Raw genomic sequence first — 12,760 nt, 5'->3', positions numbered from 1 at the left:
TGCTGTTGTGTGGTAGTTTCAAATTTTGCCAATTGACGGTCGAACTTTACGAATTGATCATGCCCCTCTCGAAATAAAAAAAAAAAAAATAAAAAAAAAAAAGTATCCTTCATACTTCCTCATTTTTTTTTAATTGTGGCATTTGTATATTTATTTTTGTTGAAAAACATTTAATGTTATTAATATGTTTGATTATATATAAGTAAAAACTAGTGTGGTTCATTTTGAAATATGGGATATAAAGGTGAGATTGTTTCCAAAATACTCAAAGGTGAGATTGTTTTTAGAGGATGAGCAAAAGGTGGGATTATTATTTTATCCATAGTTGTGCTTACTTAAAACATATTCATTTATACAGAGGATTTAAATTATTATTGGTTAAGATGGTAAGTAATGGGATCTTATATTCATGAGCTTCAATGTTCGAATCTTATAGATTTGATAATGACATGGATTAAATGTTGCTATCCTAATGGTGATGTGGCACAATGTTAGTGTAGATCTACATGGTACATAAATATTTTTAGAAAACTTGTGAAACAGAGAAAATTATAGAGTGGGGAATATATATACATACATTATAAATAGGGTTTGCTTAACCATAGATCTAGAATTTTCTGGAATGTGACGAGATGAGAGAGCGTTAGAAGAGAGAGAAATTGAGAGGGAGCTTTTATTTTGGGTTGATTTTCGTCGAGTGCAATTTCATCAAACTCAATTGGTAAGTTTGACTTTTGGTCCATAGTAGAATTTTTTAGTACTCCCTCCGTTTCACATTGTTAGTCTCATATACTATTTTGGGCGTTTTAAAATGATATATTCATATGGAATAAATGCATAACATTATGTATAGGGTGAATAATTGTATAATTTGTGAATAAGTAATCTAATTGGGTGTTTAAGGAGTCAAATAATTTTAATTGGTTAATATGTGTGCTAGTGGATTGCTGACATGGCAAATTCTTCCATTTAAGATTTATTATAGGATTAATTACAACCAATTCTCATAAATAAAACAGGAAAAAAAAAACAAAACATTAATTACAAATATGTTAGGGGGGTGTTAAATACCGCCAACAATTTTTATCAAAACCGCCAACATTTAAGGTGAATGGACATCGATACCCTTACTATATCCCCTACCCCATCTTCCTCTTCCTCTTTTATTTTTTTCTCTCTCATCACCCATAAGGGCCACAACCACCACCAGTTCCCAACCACCATCAACTACAACAACAGCTGTACATTGGAGGTGAAGAGAAGCGGCGGCTGTACGTACGAGGTGGAAGGAAAAAGGCAGCGAGGATTGGAGGTGATGAATTGACATCACGGTGGTCGGAAAAACCAAATCGCCATCAACTAGCTCCAATTTTTTTTTAATAATCTCCGCACTCACCACAGCACGCAAAACCAATTGAACGTCACCATAACCGGTTTTGGACGCCGGTCAACTGTGGTCAATCGGCGTGCAAAACCGGTCACCCGGGACGGTAACCGGTTTTGGACGCCGGTTGCCATGGTTAACCGAAGCTGGAAACCGATTACCATCCCAGGTGATCGGTTTTTCGCGCCGGTTGTGATGGTTGTCGGATTTAAAAGAAAACCACCACCTTCCCGCCAGCGAGGGAAGGTGGTCGGTCGTTTTCCAAATGATTGTTAATTATTAATTGTATGTTGCTGGTTCTTTGGATATTTAAGCTACACAAAAATTCTGGTACCTCTTATGTAATTGGTGGTTGTGTGCAGTGATGGTGGGTGGTGGTGGTCATGGTCGTGTTGGCGTGAGTGGTGGTGGCGATAGTGGTTGCTTTGTGGTGGTTGACGGTTGATTTGAGACTTGATGCACTTAGGAGAAAGAAAGCAAAGTGGGGATGAGTAAGGATAATTTTGTCCCTTCACCACTTTTGTTGGCGGTTTGATAAAAAACGTTGGCGGTATTTAGCAATCCACATATGTTATCAAATTCCAAATTACTAAGATTCCTCCTTTTGTTATTTGAAGTGATTGATTCCAAAGGGGACTAATTAAGTGAAACGGAGGGAATATTTGATTGGGTGAATATTTTGTGTAAATTACTAGTACTTGATAACATTGAAATATAAAAAAAAATATTTACAAGGAAAATACAGCACCAAAAGTGACATGTGTCATTCTTGGTGTTTGTTTTAGTATAATACTAGATTAGATCCCGTGCAACGCACAAGTTTAACAACATTTTTATGAATTACTAGTGTATGTCCCGGGCAATGCCTCGGATTACTAATTTTTACTTTTTTACTTCTTTAATTTGATAATTATGCTCAATTGATTGTACAGCTAGTGTTTGATCTAGGCGTTATTGCCTAGAATGTTACAGTTTTTTTTAACATCATATGTATTTGTTTTTTAAATATAGTGAAGATTAAATAAATTGAATAACCTCTAATTAGAAAGGAATATATAATGTTAATTATGTGAAATTTAAAACACTAATAATAGTGGTTGAGATGGTAAGTGTATAACCATTATTTGTTGGAGGTTGCGGGTTCGAATCTAGATCAAATCATAATTTATTTATTTTGTTAAATGAAGTTGCAAGCTTATGTGTTGCATGAATAGTGACGTGGCATTGTGACATGGTATCGTATACATTGAAGAGTGTCACGTGGCACCGTTCCTTTAAAATGAACACCTTTTAATAGATAGTATAGATTACTATCTTCAAAAAGTTATACAATAATTTACACAAAAGAGAGAGTTATAGTTTCTTTTAATAGAAACAAAATTACTTAGTTTTATACTAGATCATAATCTAACAAAGACACCAAGGTTGGTACCATGCAATACTCTCTTAATTACAGCCTTTAGTTAGCTCTACAATAATTTACAATAAGTAAATAAATTAAAAGCGATTCTTACCCTTTATAATACGCATAAAATAAAGTGATTTTATTTACCAAAGTCAGAACAAAGACATCTAGGTTACTGATACAACATTATCCCCCTTAGCAATTTAGTTGATAAACTTTATTCGTGATGAGTATCATTTATGGCACTCATTTGATACTCTTTAGGGTGAAATTCATGCTATTTTATAGCTCTTTTCCTTAGTTTTCTTTTAGTTTTGTTCTTCATTTCTTTAGTTTGTATTTTTTGGTTGATTTTCTATTTTTATGCATTTCTTGGTTTATTTTGCATTTTTCCCTGTTATTTGTTTGTTTTCGTTCATTTTTCAGGTTGAGATCATGATTCAAGGATTCCCGAGTCTCCTTCCCAAATTTCACATCATTTTAGATGCCTCTCGCCTACCATTTGAAGTTCAAGTTTGAAGGAACGCAAGGTTCAAGTTTTCAAGTTGGTACATTCACGCGGTGGGGGCACCATTCTTGGTGTTGAACCCACCGTGGAGGCCATTTCAAGACTGTCACCTTTCGTGTTCATCAACATCATCAAGTGGAGCGCACGAGGATGAGCAAGATCGAAGAGAGGAAGAGGATGCCCTGCTCCCAGGCGCGGGCGCGCGCGACCAAGGCGCGGCCGCGCAGCCTGGTGGCGTGGGCGCGCCTTCTTGGGTCTTTATTTCGTACCCATTTTTGAGCGGCCGCACCATAGAGAGGTCGTGCCTTTCTGGGTCTTTTTGGGATGATCTAACCGACTTTCTTTTAGTTAGTTTTACTATGTATAGATTTTCCTTCTATATTTAGAGAGAAAAAAAAAGAATTGGAGAATTCATTAGAGGATAATTAGCGAGATAATTGATATGTCCATTTTATATAGTGATTTACCCCCGTCCATTGGTCATAATTAGTAGTGTTTTTGGCTCTTTCGAGTCACTTTTATTACTAATTGGTGTTTTCTAGTGTTTGCTTAGTCTTTGTTGAGTTTTGTAGGAAATTGCATCTTTGGAGCATTTTCTCGGGTTTTTCATGGAGCGACTACGGGAATGAGAGGGCACGACCGTCATTGAAGCCCAAGGCTGGCTAGAGTCATCAAGCCGGTGATTAAGGGCTCGGTATTTGGAATACCGAGGTTTTTGGACTGAGTATTCAAGACCCGAAGAGGAGATCCGGATTGGGCCGAGGAATCGAGCCCAATCGAAGTCCAAGCCTCGAGGAGTAACAAGGGCCCGATCGGGCAAGACCTAGCACGATCGGGCAAGGCAGTAGCAAAGGGCTATGCGTGGCTAGGCGCGCCCGATCGTGCGAGGCTTAGCACGATCGGGCGGAGTTGCTGTGAACATGGTGCTGGCAAAAAGGCGCGCCTGATCTAGAGAGCTTTGTTAGACGAAGCACTTAGTTTCGTGTTTCTGTAGAGCTTTGTTAGACGAAGCACTTAGTTTCTAATTAGGAGTTGTTTTGTTTTCGTTTAAGTATGTTTTAGGATAATTATTTTTACTTACTCTTTCCTCTTAACTTTCTCTCTTTACTTAGTATTTTTCTCTCTCTAGACTTTTTTCTCAACTTTTCCCTTGTTCTTGATTACTTTGTAATTTCGCCGATTCGGTACGATTTCTATTTTAATTAATTTAAGTAATTTCTTTCTTCCAATTCCTCATGACTTATTTTATTACTTTGCGTGTTTTATATTTAATTATGTCTGAGTTGTTTAATTCTAGGGTTTATGGGGATCCATAATTAATATGAAGGGATAATTTGTTATTATTGATTATTGATATTGCATGATAATTTCATATTGAATTGTTTTAATTCTTTGCAATTAGATTATGAATCGAGCAGATGTAATTTGATTGTGAATGTTTAGCAATATTGAATTGATGAATCGAGCAGATTTTAATTTGATATTAAAGGCTATTTTCAATAGGAACTTAGATCTAGTAAATTGCGAGAGCCTGTTAGATATATGTTGGTTAATAAATTGCGAGAGCCTGTTAATCATGTTATTTGTATAATGTTAATTATTGATTGTTATGTTTTATCCCGGAATATTAATTATTGGTGAACCTATGACCCTAGGCCTTCTTATTATTGATTTTCTCCCTAAACTCAATCTTCGTAGTAAAGTTCCACGTTAAAAACAACAAATTGGTTACTTTGATAATTTAGATTATATTAATTAATTAGGAGTAGAAAGACCAGTTTCCCTGTGGATTCGACCCTACTTCCCTACCTGCTTTAGTTAGAGGATTTAGGTACTACTTTTGATTAGGTGATACGACTTTAGCCTGTCAATATATAATTAACTTAGATTTGTAGAGAGAGAAATTCTTGATTGATGATTGAAGATTGATGATTTTAAGCAATTTCTACTTTGATTTGGCTCAAGTTTGTAAGGATTTCTTTTACTTTAATGCAATCTTTAGTTCTTGTTTTCAATAGTTTTGTTGATTGTTCAAGTTTGATTGATTTGTGATTGATTTTAGTTTGATTAATATGCTAATGATGAATTTGTTGTTTAGCTTAGTTTTGATCTTGATTTCCATGGACTGTGAGTAAATTACTTGCTAGAGTGATGGTGAAGCATATATGAGTAATGGATTGATGTTAATTGGGGAAATTGATAGAGTTGATGATGTGATTAAATTGGTTGATTGATTATGTGCATGTGTGTGATTGATTTAAGTATAGCTAACTTTGATTGTTGCACTAGATTGCATTGTAGGTTCACATTGATACGGACAATTGATTTGTGGCCTACATTTGTCGATTGAGTTGGTTTGTGAAGTTCCTAGCTAGAGTCTCTCGTAGTTGGCGCTAGTTTGACCTCTAGGAGATTAACCTATCATACTCTTTTCATTGCATAATTGATTTTCGCTTACATCACTCGACTTAGTCAATTCCATTCCCGATTAGCTATATCCGATCCATTGCAAGTATATGTGGATCCTAAACCCTAGTGCTTGACATATTTGGTTTAATACTTGTTTTCCTAGTTGTTTAGAGTACACACACACCCAACCTTTTGTTTTCGGAATAGCTTAACTTAGGCAATAACGACCACCTCCCATTCCTTAGTGGTTCGACCCTCGACTTACTCCTATACTAGTATAAGGGTGTGTTGAGTGATATAAATTTTGTTTTGGCCTAGAGACGATTAGTTCAACAACCTAGTCCCTAGTCAAATCGACACATGGTTTGGGCAATAATGATGAATTACCTTATATAAAAAATATGAAATTAAAAATATGGAATATATATGTTAACAAAATATTGAAAAAAATATATTCGTTGGTATAATAGAAGATTGTTTCAGAAGATTTGACAAAACTACAAAAAAAAAAAAAAGAAAAACAACTTGGAGGGAAAGTACAGCACTAAGGAAATGACATGTGTCAATCCTGGTGTCTGTTTTTGTATTATGTTATTGACTAGATTAGGTCCCGTGTATTCACGGCAATTTCACTACATTTAAATAATAAATTATATTAAAAATAATATAGATAAAATAAAAATATAACATATGTATTATCTTCCTATTTTGCGTACATAATGAAATGAAACATGAAATAGAATGAAAATAGTCGATTAGACAGATGAGTATAATAAAGCTACATATTAGACTATAGGAATGTTTTTAAAATTCAATGGTAAATTGTTATAAGTTTTTTTATTATTAACCATATAAGTATTTAAAATTATTTATTACACCTAAAGGGCAGGAATAATAACCCTAATTTAATAATATTTGGTCAATTTTTTCCCTAAAATATGATAATATATGAAAGTACTAGAGATACAAATAAAATAAATGAAAATTTAAATTAATCAAAATTTCTTACATGATTACATGTGTAACACCCCAATAATTCTCCCTTTTCGAAACCACTTGCTTTAAATAAAATAGTGGAGAACCATTAACGTGCTACCGCCACGTGTTAAAACGTTAAGGCTTTATCAAAGTATCGCAGCGGTAAAACAAACTTAAGTCTTTAAAATAACATAGTTTAGAAAACGAATAAGTCAAAGCTTACAAATTGGAACCTTAAAGACCCTTATTTAAAACCAAACCAATAATCAAAATCCAAAACATAAACAAAATAGAAAAACATGAATAAGTTCAACACAAGAATTGAACACTCTCAATCACACCAATCCCTTGACAATGCGTATGTCAAATTCTTGAACTTCACATCATCAAGCTAACCTGTGCAATACTGCTCCCCAATAATACAAGTGTAATAATTGGATCATCACAGGGTCATTGAAAGGCGAAGGCCATGACCAAAAGAAAACACACACAAAAGCACGCAATCAGCAAAGCTGAGTACGTACATACAAGCTACAACGTACAAAACCTAGCATGCTCAATTAATTATAATAAATAAACATACAACACGAATTTATTAATCAAGACTCCACACTTAGACAATTCAAATGACTCAACATACTTACTAATTAATTCCAAACACTTGACTCTATATTTAATTTAATTAATTTAATTTGGAGTAAGCAATAGACCAGGCTGTCCAATCCACCAAATCATTATGGTCCCAAATGACCATTTGAAATAAAAGTTTAGCGCGATGCAAGAATGGGCGCGACTCCGATCCATTCTCACAAAGTTAGTCTAGGATCCCATCTAACTTTCATTATGAAATAAAATGTAAATACCAAAAGAGAAGAGGACATGTTGATCAAAAAAGCCTCGAAATGCCACGGGCTACCACCGTGTACCCCAACCCATAGAAGTGCACGATTTCCAGAGTTTTATTGTTCATCCATGTTTCACTTTACGTGATTACAATTTTAATTAATAGCCGACTCAATCAAGAAGACCATACATAACAATCATATATCAGTTCACTTTTAATCTAATTTAGGACAATGGTGATCACATCACAAGTTGACCTTTAATTCCATTAAACTTCCAAATTATTCAAAATTGTTGAACATAGTCAACCCACCTAGCCATTTCGGCTTAATCCACCTTTACTCAACATACTAACAAGTCATGATTAAGTAATAAATAAATAAATAAATAATAACCTTGTGGAATAATTAATAAATTCATTCCACTTAAACCATTCAATTCCAATCCTTTAATCATCCAAATGTGGTTAACAAACCAATCCAGTAAAATATGTTTGTATCAACATTCCATACAAACAATTAATCCAATATAACTCTACATGTTTTCATCCATAATTCCATACAAACATAATCAATTCACCAAAACATATCTCATAAACATAAGCACATGAATTAAATCAAGGTGTAACTAAACAATTTCCATCCAAGTGTACCCTAATCATGAAACTAAGTTCTTTCCTTTTGGTACCTAAACATGATACTACTTATAACGAAGTAGACATGTACGTACCTCGTACAAACAATCCTTTGAGCTACTTTTAATCACTTAAAATTCTCCTAGGGAATAATCACTTCCTAGAAAACAACCAACAATTAATATTACTAACCCAAGTAATTTCCAACAATATAATATGATGAAAAACTTATTGAAATAAAAAAAAACATATTTAAATGCTTAATTAACTTTAAACATAATTAATATTATTAATCAAACTCAAGGATAAAATTTTAAGCATAAAAAAAAAACTTCGTTAAAAATGAAAAACTGCCCGAAAATCATATTTAGAGGCAAAATTTGGCCACGAGAGGGTGGTGCTCACTACCAAAGGTAGTGATTCTTTCTTAAATCATCGTTTCCACATGGAAAACACTACTTTTTTGTCAAAATCGGATGAGTTCAGAACTTGATCGGGATTAAAACGGGATTAATATTAACGAACCGAAATCTAAACCTTAAAACACGAATTTACGAGTTCAAAATAATCTGGAATTAAGTTAAACTAATTAGTAGTTATAATCACCAAAATTTCAAAACATCATTACTATAAAAGCCCTAAATCAATTGTTCATAAAAACCCTAAAATCATGATTTTCAATAATTAAAAACCCTAGGTTATTAAATTTACAAAATCTGAAAATTATAACATTTATAAAATCTGAAATTATAAAGTTTAATCATCAAAATACAATTTGATACTAATTAAATTAATTTCAAACAATAAAATCAAAACCCATAATCAATAATTATAATTACACAAATTAATAAAACAAAAGAGAAAGAAAATAAGACTAACCTTTTGTGTGGGGAAATTTTGGAGATGTATGGGGTATTTATAGGAGAGAGAGTGGTGTAGGGTTAGTTTTAAGATTGGGCCTCACAAAATTAATGGGCCAATTAAGAAAGTAAAGTGGGTTTGGTTTGTTTGTTGGACATAAATTATTGAAGAAAGGTTCATAAAAAATTATTTGTAATAGAATCGTTCATCAAACCCAAAAATAATTTGAAACTTTGAAATTAAATCCGAAAAAATACAAATAAATATTATGAATAAAATATAATTTCATTAATAATATATTTAAAAATACAGGGGATTACAACATGCATAGATAAAGTGTTTATACTGTTATGCTATGTTGTTAAACTCTCTTCAATTTTTTTTATGTTATTTATATTAGAAATAGGTGAGAATAGAGTATTTGTAACACCCCAATAATTCTCCCTTTTCCAAACTACTTACTTATAAAATAGTGGAGAACCATTGGCATGCTACCGCCACGTGTTAAAACATTATGGTTTTATCAAAGTATCGCAGCGGAAAACCAAACATAAGTCTTTAAAATAACATAGTTTAGAAAATCAACAAGTCAAAGCTTACAAATTGGAACCATATAAGGCCCTTATTTAAAACCAAACCAATAATCAAAATCCAAAAGGTAAACGAAATAGCAAAGCATAAATAAGTTCAACACAAGAATCGAATACTCTCAATCACACCAATCCTTTGACAATGCGTATGTCAAATTCCTGAACTTCACAACATCAAGCTAACCTGTGCATACTGCTCCCCAATAATACAAGTGTAATAATTGGATCATCACAGGGTCATTGAAAGGCGAAGGCCATGACCAGAAGAAAACACACATAAAAGCACGCAATCAGCAAAGCTGAGTACATATAAGCTACAACGTACAAAACCTAGCATGCTCAATTAATTAAAGTAAATAAACATATAACGTGAATTCAATAATCAAGACTCCACACTTAAACAATTCAATTGACTCAACATACTTACTAACTAATTCCAAAAACTTGACTCTATATTTAATTTAATTAATTTAGTTTGAAGTAAGCAATAGACGAGGTTGTCCAATCCACCAGATCATTTTGGTCCTAAATGACCATTTAAATGAAAAGTTTAGCGCGATGCAAGAATGGGCGCGACTCCATTCTCACAAAGTTAGTCTAGGATCCCATCTAACTTTCATTATAAAATAAAATGTAAATACCAAAAGAGAAGAGGACATGTTGATCAAACAAGCCTCAGAAAGCCACGGGCTACCACCGTGTACCCCAACCCATAATTGTCAATACTCTAGAAGTGCACGCTTTTTAGAGTTTTATTGCTCATCCATGTTTCACTTTACGTGATTACAATTTTAATTAATAGCTGACTCATTCAAGAAGACCATACATAACAATCATACATCAATTCACTTTTAATCTTATTAAGGACAATGGTGATCACATAACAAATTGACCTTTAATTCCATTAAACTTTCAAATTAATTATCCAAAATTGTTGAACATAGTCAACTCTCCTAGCCATTTCGGCTTAATCCACCTTTACTCAACATACCAATAAGTTATGATTGGGTAATAAATATATAAATAATAACCTTGTGAAATAATTAATAAATTCATTCCACAACCATTCAACTCCAATCCTTTAATAATCCAAATGTGGTTAACAAACCAATCCAATAAAAATATGCTTGCATTAACATTCCATACAAACAATTTTTCCAAAATAATTCAACATGCTTGCATCCATGATTCCATACAAACATAATTAATTCACCAAAACATGTCTCATAAACATATGCACATAAATTAAATCAAGGTGTAACCAAACAATTTACATCCAAGTGTTCCCTAATCATGAAACTAAGTTTTTTCCTTTTGGTACCTAAACATGATACTACTTATAACGAAGTAGACATGTACGTACCTCGTATAAACAATCCTTTGTGCCACTTTTAGTCACTTAAAATTCTCCTAAGGAATAATCACTTCCTAGAAAACAACCAATAATTAATATTACCAACCCAAGTAAAAACCAACAATATAATATGATGAAAAACCTCTTAAAACTTCAATAAAAAACATATATTTATGCTTAATTAACTTTAAACATAATTAATTTTATTAATCAAACTCAAGGATAAAATTTTAAGCATAAAAAAACTTCGTTTAAAATAAAAAATTGCCCGAAAATCATATTTAGAGGCTGAATTTGGCCACGAGAGGGTGGTGCTCATTACCAATGGTAGTGAGTCTTTCTTAAAACATTATTTCCACATGGAAAACACTAATTTTATTTATCAAAATCAGATGAGTTCAAAACCTGATCGAGATTACAACGGGATTAATATTAATGAACCGAAATCTAAAAATTAAAACACGAATTTACGTGTTCAAAATAATCTGATATTAAGTTAAATTAATCAGTATTTATAATCACCAAAATTTCAAAACATCATTACTATAAAAGCTCTAAATCAATTGTTCATAAAAACCCTAAAATCATGATTTTTAATAATTAAAAAAACCCTAGGTTATAAAATTTACAAAATCTGAAAATTGTGACATTTATAAAATATGAAATTATAAATTTTAATCATCAAATTACAATTTGATACTAATTAGATTAATTTCAAACAATAAAATCAAAACTCATAATGAATAATTATAATTACACAAATTAATAAAACAAAGGAGAAAGAATATAAGACTAACCTTTTGTGTGGGAAAAATTTTGAAGATGTAACAGAGTGGTAGTAGGGTAAGTAGGGATATTGGGCCTCATCAAATTAATGGGTCAATTAAAAAGTAAAGTGGGTTTGGTTTGTTTGTTGGACATAAATTGTAGAAGGAAGGTTTATGAAAGTAGTTTGTGCTAAAATAATATTCAACCCAAATTAATAATTTGAGATTTTAGAAATTAAATTCCGGAAAAATAAAAATAAATATTATAAATAAAATAAAATTTCATTTATAAAATATTTAAAAAATACAGGGGATTACAATATTAAAAAAAAAAATCAAAATTCCTATTTTTGTAATAATAAAAATAATCATTTTTTTAGTACGAATCTATTATCTAATAGAATCATCATTTTACATATTTTTACAAAATTACCTAATTTAAAATATATTTATCATTTAAAAAAATAAATTATAATGTAACACCCTAGAAATTTCTTTCCTTAAAATACCTATTTTGCTCTTTTTAAAACTCAAAATAGGAAAATCTAAGACATTGCCGCCACCGTGAAAACGACTAAGGCAATTATCAAAGACACACAGTGGAAGACAATTTTTAAAAATATTCAAAACAAGTCAACTTAAAAAGTCTACCCAACGAAAGTAAAGTCAAACCAAGGTCAAACAAAGTCAACCTACAACTTGAAACCATTGTAGGTCCTTATTAAAAACTAAGGCCCTGTTCTTTTGAGCTTCTGGGCAGAGCAAAGCAGATTTCAGCAGAGCAAAGCAAAGCAGAGCAGAGCAGAGCAGAGCAGATTTCAGCCGAGCCGAGCAGAGCAGAGCAGAGCAAATTTTATTATTATTATTATTATTATTATTTTATTATTATTATTATTATTATTATTATTATTATTATTATTATTATTATTATCATCATCATTATTATTATTATTATTATCATCATCATTATTATTATTATTATTAAATATTATTATTATTAATAAATATTAATTAATATTAATACTAT

The sequence above is a fragment of the Chenopodium album genome, chromosome 20 (genome assembly GCF_948465745.1).
Source record: "Chenopodium album chromosome 20, dcCheAlbu1.1, whole genome shotgun sequence".
Classification (NCBI taxonomy): Eukaryota; Viridiplantae; Streptophyta; class Magnoliopsida; order Caryophyllales; family Amaranthaceae; genus Chenopodium; species Chenopodium album.
This window is presented reverse-complemented; position numbering follows the sequence as displayed.